This window comes from Poecilia mexicana, unplaced genomic scaffold, assembly GCF_051168715.1.
Source record: "Poecilia mexicana isolate PSO_F unplaced genomic scaffold, ASM5116871v1 scaffold_12, whole genome shotgun sequence".
NCBI lineage: Eukaryota > Metazoa > Chordata > Actinopteri > Cyprinodontiformes > Poeciliidae > Poecilia > Poecilia mexicana.
In genome coordinates, this window is record NW_028263381.1 from 23005221 (window position 1) to 23020235 (window position 15015).

General features: G+C 42.6%; 1 protein-coding gene, 1 long non-coding RNA gene and 1 pseudogene across 3 annotated transcripts in view; 2 read left to right on the forward strand and 1 right to left on the reverse strand.

The window, feature by feature from the left end:
• LOC148156134 (NLR family CARD domain-containing protein 3-like) overlaps positions 1–15015 on the forward strand; it is a 49807-nt gene that overhangs the window by 19021 nt on the left and 15771 nt on the right. The gene's annotated exons all lie outside the window — the stretch shown is intronic.
• Positions 6863–9820, forward strand: LOC148156137 (uncharacterized). 2 transcript variants are annotated; one of them, XR_015764753.1, is made up of 4 exons: positions 6863–7160; positions 9177–9297; positions 9490–9582; positions 9700–9820. It is a non-coding gene; the product is annotated as an uncharacterized LOC148156137 (long non-coding RNA). The 2 variants fall into 2 exon arrangements; XR_015764752.1 differs by lacking the exon at positions 6863–7160 and having other exon boundaries at positions 8241–9297.
• Positions 9862–11015, reverse strand: LOC148156138 (E3 ubiquitin-protein ligase TRIM35-like; annotated as a pseudogene).

Consider the following 15015-nt stretch of genomic DNA (forward strand, 5'->3'; position numbering starts at 1 on the left):
CTGCTGAGAGGGAGTGTGACCATCAGCCTCCATTAGATCTGCTTTTGTGAAGCCAGTTAATACTCTCACCTTTTCCTCATCAACAGAGACACCAGATGCACTCACAACATGTCCAAGAAATGCCACAGACCGTCTCAGGAAGTGACACTTTTTCTGAGAAAGTTTCAAGTTGCTGGACCGCAGCCGGGAGAATACAACTCTCAAACGATTCAACGACTCCTCTTCAGAAGATGCGAACACCAACAGATCATCCAAATAGCAGAGGAGACTGGAGAAGTTTAAGTCACCAAAGATACTAAGCATCATGCGCATGAACGATGCAGGACTGTTACAGAGACCTTGAGGGAGACGGTTATACTCGTATAGGCCAAGTGGTGTAGTGAAGGCCGTGAAACGTCTGTCGGACTCATGCAGAGGCACATTGTAAAACCCAGAGGTCAGATCCATGGTGCTGAAGAAGGCATTCTCACCCAGGGCAGCAAGACAATCAGCTTGGTGGGGCAGTGGATGTGCATCTTTAACCGTCCTGGCGTTAAGCCAACGGAAATCAGTACATACTCTCAAGTCACCATTCTTCTTCCACACCAACACCAAGGGTGAAGCATATTCACTGATTGACTTACTGATTATGCCTTTCATCTCCATCTCTGATAGCACTTCTCTCAACACTTGATATTGCGCTGGGGGCACCCTGCGGAAAGGCAACCTGAAGGGGCGAGCGTCAGATAGATGGATCCGATGGACAAACCCTTTTGCTTCCCCACAGTCCAAATGGTCCTTGGAGAACATATCCTGAAAGCTCAACAACAGATCAGCCAGCTTCCCCCTCCACTCATCAGACACTTCACAACCCTCTAAGGCCACATCACCAAGTCCACAGTCCTTTAGCATCTGCACAGGATCTGATGACTCACATCCCAGGGAGAACGAGGAAGTAGCCTGGTTTGACTGCACCATGCATGAGCCCGGAGTGACAGGAAAGTCCTCAACAGCCACACATGGGAATACATCAGCCAATTTACTATTGCGGCGCAATATAAGAGGCTTATCAGTGGGATTAAGAACCTTCATGGGAACCCAACGATCGCCCCACATCGGTGTAATAACCCGACCAACCAAGATGTTTTTCGGTGTGGGGCGAGCTGAAGTTGGTTCCACAACGACAGTGCTCCCAGGTGACACAGGAGCAGAAGAAGGAAGCCTTCCCCAAACAATGTATTCTTTTCGGGGTAGCAGTGTAACAGCCTGCTGTAATGTCACAGTACCCACCTTATCTGGTACCTCTGGGCTCAGCCACCGAGAGGTGCAACTCAGCAACTGGAGGAACTGTTCACAATCAGGGTCAGTTGTATGAGAGGACACCATCTCCCAGTATTTCCCATCAGATTTCATCTTTTGGATCACTGGTCGAAGCACATTTGTGCCAATAATCAACTCATCCCTCTGCCCAGGGACAAGGAACATCGGCACTAGACACTTAAGACCGTAGAGCTCCATGTTCAGCTCATAAATGCATTTAGGCCTTGTAACAAGTCCACCACAACCGACAAGGACAACTTTATCAGGGACAGGTTGTGGAGACAGGACAACACCTGCCGCTCTCAACTTAGCCTCTCCCATTTCACTAAGTGTACATGACATGCTGCCTGAGTCCAGCATCCCTCTCAGTGATGTCTGGCCACCAATCAACACAGGAGCATAAAACAACTCACTAGCTTCCTGAACTCTTTGTGAATCAACCAAAATTATTGTTTTCTCTTCGGGGAAGCTGTTACAACATTCAACATACACAGAGTGTGGATTAACAGAATCAGTGAGGGTGTTGTTTACATTGCCCATGCTGCCCCTCTCATCACACAGGCTGGTCAGTTTAAATCAACATGTGAAGCAGCATTTGAGGATCTCTGTCCCACTGCCTGCCTGCAGTCACGTTTCACATGTCCTGGCTCAAAACAGTGAAGACATAACCTGAATAGTCTGCAGTGTGAATGTGTGGAGTGTTCGCTGGATCCACAAACTCGACATCCTTGGGGCTGTGTGCGCCGAGGAACCTGAGATTGGCTTGCTTTCTGGTGACCAGTAGCCAGTGACGCATTGCACAGAGAGAGGACCTTGTTAAACATGGTCACCATCTGTTGAGCAACAGGTTCAGTAGCGATAACACTGGACACCCCAATGGGCTGCTGGGTGTCCAGGTTTTGCGATGTATTGGCACCTTCAACAGCCTGTGTATTTGCCACTAAGCCCTTGACCTTCCTCACACGATCATCCAGGCGCTGCTGAACCTCAGCTGCCGTCCACTGTTCTGGTGGTTTCATTTGAAATGACAAGGAAAGGGTGGGGTCAGGACAGTGGCTGATGAACATCATTACAACCTCTGTATTAGGGTCCTCCACACATTTACCGCGCCTGCGGAGGCATTCAACCACAGCATCGATGGACTTATTAAGACGGATCCAATAGTCCATAGCATCCTCACCAGCCTTTGGAACAGTACCATAAAAGTCTCTCATTGGCAAGCTGGAACAGGTGAGTTCACTGAAGTGGTGCTTTAAGACATCAAACACAGCATTAATTAACCCACCTCCACACAGTTCAGGGCGGCACCGCAAAGAGACTTTCACCATATCACGGGCTTTGCCTGTTAATCTCGACATCAGGAGCCCATATTGTTCTTCTGGTGTCTCACAGTTAGCCCTGGACAGGTAACACCTCATCAGATCCTCCCACTCTTGAATGGAAAATGTGTCACTATTGTCACCTCTGAAGAGTGGAGGGGCTTTGGCTTCAGACTGCACCACAACCTTCACATGGGGGGACTCCAGTAGAGTAGGAGACGCATTATTAGCAGGGTACTCCTGGGGGTGGCTGGCCTGTTGCATGGTGCACAAATTAGCTGTAATATTATCTCCAATTTGTTTTGCCAGGCCAGATATTAAATCACTGAGTGCCTTTTGTGAAACATGTGTAGGCTGTGAAACAACCAGAGGAACTGGCGTGGAGTTTGCAACAGGTACAAACTCTGGATTTATTGCAGACTGGTCAATTGTGCATTTGTTGTGACCAGGCGGTACAGGCCTACCCCTCCCAAAACACAGTGAAGCATTGTGTGGGTTTTTGCTGGAACAAAACTGACACCACTTCCCACATATTCAAGTTCAGGCAGATTTGCATGAGACATTTCTGTGAATTGCAGCAAAGCATACAAATAAAATAAAATAAAAAAAATATATATATATATTTTTTTAAATTCAGAATAACGATTTAAAAAAAAATCACACAGAACAAATGTAGAAAGAAAGAAGGGGAGAAAAACTGCGTTTAATGGAAAACTTATTGTTCTTTTTCTTATTATTCCGACCGTAATGCGCCAAAAAAGGGTAGTATTAGACCTGACAGACCGCACTCAGGGCAAAGCGGCTCTAGCGGCGCAGCTCGCAACCAGGAGACAGCCAGAAATCGTCACAGCCCCGCTGGACTGGGGAGCGCTGACTGCAGACTCAATCGGAGATGTCTCGGGTCGAACGGCACCAAGTGTGACCGGTGGAGTTCTGCGTTGTGTTTGGTGTGGTGATCAGACAAACCACAAGACATCAAGTCTGGGTTTGGAGGCGGTCTCCGTTTATTTATTCTGTCAATCGGGAGATATTAGCATTAGCACCTAGCATGTGCTCCAGTTCTCCAACCCGATCTCTCCCCAGTGGAACGAACAACAAAAGGGCCCACGCTAACGTACCTGTCAATCGGGAGATATTAGCATTAGCACCTAGCATGTGCTCCAGTTCTCCAACCCGATCTATACAAAATAATAGTTAGCATGCACAAATTATATAAAGGTGTAATAACAACTCAAATAAAAATATCCAAACACTTATCATTAATACAGAAGGAAAAATAAACATTTGAACTCTATAAATGAAAGGATTACAATAGATTATAAAACTTGCCTCTCCCCAGTGGAACAAACAACAAAAGGGAAGAGGAAATTAATAACTTAATATTTATAATAGTCCTGGAGGACCCTGAACAAAAGAAGAAGAAAATAAGGCGGAGTTGGAGGACCGAACCCCTTATAGTAGACACAGAAGAACACAACAACAGTCAAATAGAAGCAAACAAATACATGAAAGAACACATTTTGTGGAAATATACAACTATTAATATAGACCCAGTTACACTTGCTTATATGCAGCAGCTGAAATTGGCATTAAAGTGGCAGCGCACCATTTATGCTGCTACATTTATTAAGGAATATAAATGGGAGAAATACAAAACAGACGTCACAATACAAAATATACAAGTTGTCTTATACGTTTGGGTAAGTATAAAGATCTATTTAAATTTTTACAGATTTATATACAATATTTAAAGATGTACATCCACCTATGGGGGTTGTGGTGCCTCTGCTGGAGCTGCTCTGCCAGCCTGGCCTTCAAAGACGCCCACCAGCCCTGCCCGGGCAGAATGTGGCTCTGCTGAAGCAGCTGAGGACAAAGTCTTTGGTCTTTGGGTGGCCACATGTCCTGCACGTGTTGAATGCCACCTCCCATACTGCCTCCTTTTCTGCACACCAGCAGCCTCTTCCTCTGCCCTGCGTCGCCGATTCCTCTTTGTGGAGTGGGGTACAGGCACAGCAGGCAGAGGAGCCACTGGTGTGCCAACCAGAATGTTGGCACACCAGTGGCTCCTCTTTATAAAGCATCTACCAGTTCTCTCTTCTTCACTGCTTCTGCCATCTTTCCTTCACCTTTTGTTTAATAATACATTTTATTTCCTCTTTACTAAATGAATCAGTTTCTCAATAAAACTGTTTTTGAAGCTTGTTTTGCATATTTATCTGCCGACTCGTTTCCTTTTCTTCCTCCATGAGATGAACCCATGAAAAAATGACTATTAATCCCACGGCCTGAATTATATAAAGTAAAAACTGAATCTCCAATAAAAGGTCTGGTCGACTATCAGACTGATTATTTTAACTGAGTCTAATGATGAACTTGAATCAGAACAAAGTGAATTGGCTGATTTCCACTTTACTGCCATTTGGTTTCCTGCTTCCTAATGCCCCCCCCCCCCAAAGCCCCTTCAATAGTTACTTCATTATGCAAATCAGTCTAAAGGTTATCAAGCTGAACTCCAGGGGGAAAAGATCCTTTGGTCTATAAAACAAAGAACATTGTGTTTATATGTGACCAACAGCATAAATTCATCAGTTTAACATCCACAGATCATTTCATGGCTGTTCATCATATTTTCTGTTCTCCATCCACCAAAACAACAAGACAAACAAACAAAAAGCCCAAATCAGTCCAACGTCTCAGACCAGCAGCTCCACATGGATCCTCTGGTCCAGCAGAGGCCCGGCTCACACACAGACCGGGAATTAAACCAGTGAGGTCAGCATCTTCCAGAACATGTTTAGTTTCCATTTATTCCTCAGACGTCCCAGTGACCCTATAAACCAGAGACTCTTCAGAGGGCCCCACTCCTCGCTCTGAACCGACACCTTGTCAGGTTTAGTCGGTGAGGACTGAAAGTCCAGAGACGCACTTTCCCCTTTTTTCCTCTGATTTCCATTAAATCCTGTATTTCACCATGAAACGAAGCTGCAGCCTTGAATTTAGGAGCCTAATAATTCAGACACCAGCCTCTTCATGTGGTTCAATCACTCAGTTAAAGTTTCTATTGACCTTTTGTTTCTGTGGGTCAACCCAGAGTTGGGTCTGCTGAGCTCTGCTCAGTTTCTCTCTGACCTCCATACGTCTCAGCAGAGCCTCCAGACTGTGGAGAATTATCCTTTCTCAGTTCAGCTTCTCAGTGTTTGAGGCTCAATGAGTTGAATTCATGAACTCCATGAATTCAGACTAAGAAGCAGAGCTGGTCCATCATCAGGCCGTCGTTATGGGCTGGAACAACAAAAAGGCTCCTAGCAACAGGTTCTGGTTCCTGTTGTTGGCTCATTTTTAGCTTTGTGCACATGTGCACTATGGCTGCGCATGTGTAGATACGAGCATGGAAGCAGCTGGAAGAGACGGAGGAAAACATGGAATTATTTATTCCAACTAATGTCAAGAAATCTTTTTCATTAATTGTTGAAAAGCCAATAGAATAAATCTACTTGCTATTTTTAAACAAACTATAAATAAACTAGACGTTTAATGATAGATGCAAACATAGATATATGCAAAATAGATCAGCACACAGCGACTCAGCAACCCAAAATAAATCCACAATACAGCCGACACAGCAAATTAAATCATGTCAACATGTCACAGCCAAACTGAATAAATCCAAAACAGTAAAAACATGAAAATAACTCAAAAGGCCACTTTGCTCCACAAAGCCTTCCTGTTTCCCATCAGAACCAGAACTTCTGGTCCAGTGAACATCATCTGGATCATGGAGATTATTTGCTGAGATCTTGTTTCCAGGTAGGTTTTCCTCTGATCCTTCAGAGGATCTGGGTTTCCTCCTCAACACCATTCAGCTCAACTTTCACCTGATTTGATCTTATTGCAGATTCTGAAACCAGCAGGTTCTGAACCAGGGCTGCATTTTACCAGGGCTGGTCCAGAACCAGAATGTGGCCCTGATATGGAAACTGGATCATCTCTGATTGTCCGGTTTGACCATCGTGGCTCCAGCTGCTCTGAGAGCTGCAGATCCAGAGCGTCTCTGTCTGAGGATCAGATCCAGAGGAAACGGCGATCTGCTGCTGAGAGGATGAAGGTTGATGATGATGAGTTACAGGTGTGATGCGTTTACAGCTGGCGTCTCCTAGAATCGTGTTGGTCACCTGGCAGCAGAAGGTGGAACATCTTCATTGAAAACATTCAAATCCTGTTTTGAGAGTTTTTATTGTGGTTCTGTTTCTCCTGAGAAATTCTTCTTTTTTATTTTCTCATGTTGTTTCAGCTCCAGTCTCTGACATCAGGATCCATCAGGATGGAAACAGGATCACCTGCAGCTCAGAGGGGATCTACCCTCAACCTGAACCCACCTGGTCCACTGAGCCTCCATCCAACACGGCTCTGCAGAACAGAACCAGAGTCCATCAGCCTGAGGAGAAGCTTGATGACATCAGCAGCTCTCTGACGGGTCCAGATGGTCCAGATCTGATCACTGAAATATCCTGAATGAGGTTCAGGATTTCTGAACAAAAGGTTTCATTACTCAGCAGATTACTATTAAACTTCCAGTTTGAAGCTGGTTTAGATTCATTTAGAGAGAGAAACAAGGTACCTGAACAATGATCTGTTAGAGGAGCCGCTGAGATTTCACAGCTTGAATATTATTTACCAGATTATGAGGGATTAACCAATAATCTGGCTTAGAGCTCTGGCCATTTCCAGAAGGATTGAACCAGGAGTATTGTCTGGTTTTAGGGTTTCTAATTCTCCAGCAGTCTGTCAAATTTATATTAGAGATTAAGTTACAAAAACATCATTGTAAATGTGGTGCTGCCCCCTAGAGGGGAGACGATCGATTGATCCATCTGGAGTTACATTGAAATCTCCTCCTAAAATAACCTGATCAGTGGAATATTTTAATTTCCAATGTTTTATCATCACTCAGCAAAAATACTATTTATCACTTTATTATTGTATCCATATACACACCAAAATGATCTTATGTCCTTAATTTCCACTATTACAGTTACCCAGAGGCCATTTGAGTCACTGATTTGCTCCAACAAAGAACCTGGGAATCTGTAAAACATGATCATAACCAGCTGAATGCGACGGACCACGACTAAAATAAATGTTATCACCCATTGAAGTTCCCAGAATTTAGCCTCCTCACTTGATGAAGGAGCTTCTGCAGAAAAAAACAATTTGCCTTTTGCTCCTTACAATAAAGAAAAGTAGCCTTACGGGTAACAATAGTTTTAAACCCTAGTATGAAGTGAAAGTAATGACAACATGACAGAAACACAGTAGTTGTGCAAAACCTGATTTCTGAACGATGAGCAGGAATGAGGTAACATATCCAGTAACAGCTGTGTGGTTTAGTGCGATGGCCCTTTAAACAGATACAAACATACCAGACCAGAGGGTTATAATATAGAGGACACAGATATGGAAGTGCAGAAGCTCCTACTGTATCAAACTGATGCAGGAAGAACAGAAAGTTGGTCATTCTGAGGTAAAAACCCAACAGTGTTCATCGTTGTTTCTTTTAGTTCATTCATTCATTCTGCTTCCTGCCTCCCCTACAATGGCATGGCGTCCCCCCTAGGGGCCGCGCCCCACAGTTTGGGCCCCTCTGCACTAAGCCATATTAAACTGATGGTTTCAGGTTGGAGAGGCAGCAGAAGTTCTGCTCACTACTTTTCTCTCTAGCACTCGGTGAAGGCGGACGCTTCTTCCTCTGCTCCTCTCCCTTCACATCCATCTGCTTCATCTTGTTCTGTTGTTTTTTTGGAGCCTTTTTTTGCACATCCTCCAGATCTACAAACTATAGATCTGGTTAACTGGTCTCTCAATCCAAGGGATCAAATTTTCTCCAGGAGACGGAGCAAATGGGAACCATCTGGTCCTGCAGGAACACATGATGGGATGGTTTCACCTGGATTTATCTGGACGCATGTTGTGATGATGAAGTTATTTTAATTTTCTAGTCCTTCATAAATAAAACAGAAACAGCAAAAGTTCACAAACTCACTGAAGGTTTTGGAGGTTTGGTTTCCAAAGTCTTGAAAACCAAAATAAACTCTTATAGCTACTAATTTATTAAGTTTCCATTTTGCTTTCAATCATCTGCTAGTAATTTATTCACATCAAGTTGTTGTAAATAATAAACACAACGTTCAAAACATTTCAGTAGAAAACACAGAAAGATGTGAAAAAGTCCCCATATGATCAGATCATCTCCAGTTTCCTGATTAAAACTTTAAAAATTAAAAATTCACCAAACCAGAAAATGATTATCCAAACATCAGACACACAAATGTTGCTTTTTGAAACCATTCCTGATGTCAGACAGTTTAAAGAATGACTTGAATTTGTTTTATAAGTCTTTATGTTTGGTGAAGTCAAAAATCTCTTTCCTGAAGTTTCACACTTTAATGTTCTGTTTCATTTATTTATTCCTATTTTATTCATTTCTATTGTAACTCCAGCTGCCTGCTAAAATCTACATGTTTGTTGTCTCTGTTGTTTTGTGTCGTTTTCTTCCAGCTGCTGTTTGGTTCTGTTGGCCTCCATGTTTGTACTGTGAACTCATAATGTGGACATTATGGACCTTGATGGACTCGACTGTATGTCTTCATAGAAATAACAAGAAGCATGAAAGCTGTTGGTTTGTATTCAATGTTGCTATGGATATTTTGTTGACTAGGAATAATTCAGCCATATGTAAAAACAAAGCAAAACTTTTTATAAGAGCTTTTGCAGCATGAAGCTAAATATTTTCTCTGTAGAAACTTTATTGTAATTGAAGTTCTGTATTGTTTGTTACTGTGTTTCATTCCTGAAAGTTTTATGTTCTCAGTTTGACTCCAACTGGCTTCAGTAAAGAGTCGACAGAAGCTTCTGATCTGGGCTCTTATTTTGGAGGGTTGATCTGAATGTCGACTCCAACAAGGTGATGGAGGCTGAGGACACGACAGAAATGCTTCAAATGACACAACAATGGCAACAAGGCTAAATAAAACACAACATTTTATTTTCCCCACATGAATTATGTCTTTTTCTCTCTCAGGTCGGCCATTTTTCCTCCTCAGAACTTAAATCCATGCAGACAATCATCCTGGTTCTGCAGATAAAGATCGGAGCGCCGCTGCTGCACTCTCCTCCGCCAGCTTCCTGGTTTCCATGGCAACGCCTCAGTTTAGTATTTAGTATATATTTATATATATTATATATATTTAGTATAACCCTATCTAACCTTATACCCAACAATCCAGACTTTATGCTTCCCTTCCTCTCTACAGACTCTTCTAACACACCAAGTATCCAGTATTTACTGTCTCCAACATCAACATCCCAGCTGTGGTTCCCTGAGTTCAAACCCTCAGAACTCAGAACAGAACGGGACCAATCAAACCTCTCTGGATTATCAGGAAGCTGCTGTTTCTCTCCTCTAGTCAAACCAGTCAGATCTTCAGACAGGATGACCTTTGACCCAGCCGTGTTTGGGTCCAGAACCAGAGGAGTGTAGGTCACCATGGTCTCCATGTTGCTCCAGATGTTGAAGGCCAGGTTGCCCAGATGTTTGGCCTGGTCTATCAGAGCTCCTGAGGGCAGCTGTGGATCCTCCAGCAGGGGGCAGCGCTGGACTCTTTCCACTGCAGCCTTGTAGTTGTGCAGGAATGAGACGTCTGCAGCTCTCAGCTCCTCCTCTGTGGCTCTGACTGTGTCTGAAAGAGCTGCTATCTCTCTGCTCAGAGCCTCCATGTTCTCCTTCATCATCCCTCTCTTCTGCTCCTCTTCCTCCCTCAGTGCAGCCAGCCTGGCCTCCTCTTCCTCTGCTAGAAACTGATGAAGCTGCTTAAACTGCTCCCTAATCTGCCTCTCTGTGTGTCGGGCCTGGACCTCCAGGTGTTCTGCTGTCTGATCAAACTCCTCCTGAACTTTCTTCCTGAGCTCCAGCTTCTCCTCTAAAGGCTCCAGAGTTTCCTGAACTTTCTTCCTGTGTTGCTGAGCAGCTTCATCGATGGCTCTGAATCTGTGCTCGGTGTGTAAATCTGAATCTCTGCAGACGAGACACACTGGCTGCTGATGGTCCAGACAGAAGAGTTTGAGTTTCTCAGAGTGCAGAGAGCAGAGACCCTCTGAAGCATTTTGGTTTCTCTGCTGTAACAAAGACTCACACAGATTCTTCAGAGCCAGACATGAAGGTGGTTCATCTCTAGAAGATTTCCTCTTACAAACTGGACACTCTCTTGCTGGTTTCTCTCTCCACCAGTTCTTCAGACATTCCTTACAGAAGCTGTGGCTACATGACAAAAGAACTGGATCCTTAAAGATGTCCTGACAGACCGGACAGCAGAGATCCTCCTCTAACCTTGAAGCCATTTTGTCTCTGAGTGAAGCTGAAAATCCAGCAGACAGAAAGTTAAAACAGGAAGTCAGTTTCCATCCTACAGAAACTTTATTCTCTTACTTTAACTGTGATTCCCTTGTTTTTCCTCCAGCAGCAGTCTGTGTTCCAGCGTCTGGTTCCTCAGCTCTCTGTTCCCCTTGCTCAGTGTCAGGCTGTCAGTCGGTGATCAAGTTGACCCTGAGTGATTTCTCGATTTGTTTTTTCTCTCTGATCTACTTCCTGTTGCATTTACAGCCGTCAGGCTCTAAATATCAGTGTTTTCCAGTATCATGTCCTGGATGACACCAAGCACTGCTAATCCACCTCATTTGCTTTTGCTGTTCCTCTTTAAATCTCTGTTTGTTCAGAAGAGACGGTTTGAACTTCCTCCTTCTCTTCTGTTTTGTTTTCACATTTTCATTAATTTATTTGAAATTGTCTGAAATATATGTGCAAATTTTGTAAATTTCTCAAACTATTCTGCTCTCTTTCACACTTCTTTTAACCTGGGTATCATATTTTTGATATCTGTACAATATCTTTCTGTTGTAATAAATTTGCCTTAACTGTACAGTTTTATTTTTTATGACCTTTCACCTTTTTATGTGAGTCTCCATGCTTCCCTCAGTCTGTCACTTTATTGCTGATAAACCTGAATTTTTTTCCATCATTTCCTCTGTAGCATTAATCATATCTGGCCCAAAAGTTGCTTTAATAAACTGATATTAGGTTATTTTCTCTAAGCAGGTGCAGGTGATTGTCAGTAAAACAAAAACAAGGTATTTTTCTAAATGTTCCATTTTCTTCCCAAAAAATATTACATTAAAAGTTTTATTAATAAAATATTGTCTATATTTCCTGTTGTGCTCTTTATTGGTGATAATAATTCAGTTAAAATAGAATGATGATATAATTTTAATTTATTAGCTTCATTTAATGAACCCAGGCCATAATAAAATAGCCTGGAGATCAACTGTTTTCCATGTATTTGCTGCTGAAGCAAAGTTACAGCCAGGCTTCTCTCCAGCTTTTAAGTCCAGTAGTTAAACTCATCCCCATCTCTGACATTTTGATCTTCAGCGGCCCGCCTCCTCCATTATTCTCCCATCAGTTAACCAGCACAGGATGCAGAGTCTGTAAACGTGCCATAACTCAGAGGAAACCCTCCATCTTTTACCAGAGGAGGGCAAACTAATTAATTCAAGTTTATTATTCATACCCACTGTTTGATCAACCAGAAATCTTCCCCAGCTGTTCCATCACCACATCTGCCCCATATTAGCACCTAATTTGTTGAAGGCCTTTTAGCTCCTGCTAGCTTACCGAGTGTTTCACCTGCAGAAGGAAGAAAATATGGTAACACTTTATATGAAGGGGTGTGAATAAGACTGACATGACTGTCATTCAGTCTTCATGAATATTTATGACTGTTGTCATAAAGTGTTGTTGGGTAAATCATGACACTTTTAATACAAAGCTGACATGATTCAAGACAAAAATGTCTTTGTTACGACAACTTGACATTAACCAATAATCATCATGTCATAATGATTAATTATTACACTAGCAAAGACTTTAACAAAACAATGATTAATTTTTCCACTACGTGAAATAAAGCGAAACAAGTAGGACAAGCAATAAAGATTTTATTAAGCTTTATTACACTGTTAATAAGGTTTGACCTTCCTCTGACCTTTGACCTTCATCAGTAGATCAAATCAATCAAATGTTGTCATTTCAGCAGCAAGATATTTCAAAGAGCTTCACATCATTAAACACAAAGTCATGCAACATAGAATCAGCAAAACATGACATAAAGTCATTGAATTGGTAACTGATTCTGTTCCAGCTGTGTCTCTGTGACCTTTGACCTGTGTCAGAACCACTGTGTGTCTCAGGATGTCCTGGCCCCTGTAGATGGTGCAGATGTTGCTTCCACTGTCTCTGTCAGTGGGATCCCTCAGGGTCAGACTGGCGTCTCCGGTCCTCAGCAGCTCTTTATTCATCTCTGTGCGCCGCCATAAAGGCTGTCCTGCTTATTGTCAGATCTGCTGCTGTTTGAAAACACATGAACCATCATGAGTTCTGGTTCTGGACGGGTCCAGTCCACTGAAGTGTCCTCAGGAAGGTCAGCAGACGTTCTGCAGGGCAGGATAACAGACTCTGCTCCTTCATTCATCGCCACCTCCTCCTGATCATCTGAGGAAACATCAAATGTAACCAGTGGGGAGGAAACTGACATGAAATTATTACAACATTTAATATCATTGAGTTTCTGTGTTGTGCTGGAAAATTAGAGGCAAATATCTGATGACTGTTAATGAGATGCCATGTCTTCTCTGTTTACTGCGTCCACAATCAGCAGGCAGACATTTTTAAAGAAGGATTTGTGTCAATTTCACAAGTAGAGAAAAGATTTTCATTTAAAGATATAAAACCAAGCAGCTGTTTTTACATGACATTTACTGTATATTTATTTATATCATCTTCATTGAACCAATTGTGTCTCAGTGAGATGAAAAATCAACCTTTGAAGAGACCTAGCCGAGACAATACACAAACAATTACAGATCAAAACTACATCAAAATGCAATTCATGTCAAATGTAGATAATAAAGGAAGAAGAAAAAAGCAACACAAATGTAGAAATAGGACTAAACTACAACTTGATATTAATCAAAGCTTACAAAACAAATCATAAACTGATGAAGAGACAAGAGAGGAGAGAATTTCCTTCAAGTCTTTCTACAGTTGATTCCAATCTGAGCATCTAAATCTAATTTAGTTTGACTTTGTTTTATTAGATTTGTATGATTACATAGTCTAATAAAATGCTCGTTATAAAACCACCTGATCCAACTCTACTAATTATCCACAATTGTTGTCAAATAATTTCATGAACATCAAGTTTCTACTGCAAACAGAGCAGCTGATAGATTCCCTCTGAGTCCTTGGTCTCATTCATCCATCCATGGGTTTCACTCATTCACTCTGGGATGCTGCTGCTGCTGCTGGTCTCCATGGTTACAGAGACCAGGACCAACAACCATCATCATCAGTTTTCTCACTGCAACAGATTCATTCACAACATGTAGCTTTAGAATCTGGTGTTAATCTGACCTTTGACCTCCAGGTGAACGGCTGCCAGCTCCAGTTCTTCTCTCCCGTCGTAGATGATGCAGGTGTAGTTTCCACTGTCAGACAGGTGAGGTTTCCTCAGAGTCAGGCTGAAGGTTCTGCTGTCCAGAGGGTTCATGGAGGTCCGGCCTGTAAAGTTCTGGTTCTGGCCTTTGAGCTCATCGTTGTCTTCTCTCCTCAGGTGGACAGATTTAGGAGTGAGATCGCTGCGGTTCCACATCAGTGAGGCTCTTCAGGCAAATGATCAGAGTATCGGCAGCTCAGGAGGACAGACTCCGCCCCCTCATTAACCTCCACCACTCCAGCAGGGCATGCTGGGAAACTGAGGACACAGACAGGAAATACTACGTGTTCAGTGGGAAGAAATGACATTGCAAGGATCTGATGTGGGATTTTTAATTGATGAACAAAGATTTTGGAAAAGATTCAAGTCCTGGACTCCATTATTTGGGTAGAAGGGATCACTCTTTACTTTGGACCCTTTAAATAAACAGGGACATAAAAGTGTCATAAAAACTGATAGTTTAATCAAAGTATAGCTTATCGTACCATGGTAAAGAAATGCAGCTGTCAGAGCAGCAACTTCAGTTTGAACAAGAATATAAACACAAAGATAAAAAGTATAAAAGTGAGAATAAGGAACTACAATCATGACGACTTTAACACTTGATTCAGATTCAAACATATTGATCCCAAGGGGAAATGAAATGTAACACATATTATTCAAGGCTCTTCAAAGACTTATTGTAGGTGGTGATGGTTGTGGGCAGGAAAAGTCTCCTGTAGTGGTCTGTGTCGCAGCACATTTCAAGGAGCCTCTGACTGAAGACACTGTTTCTCTAAGGCCGTCTGATG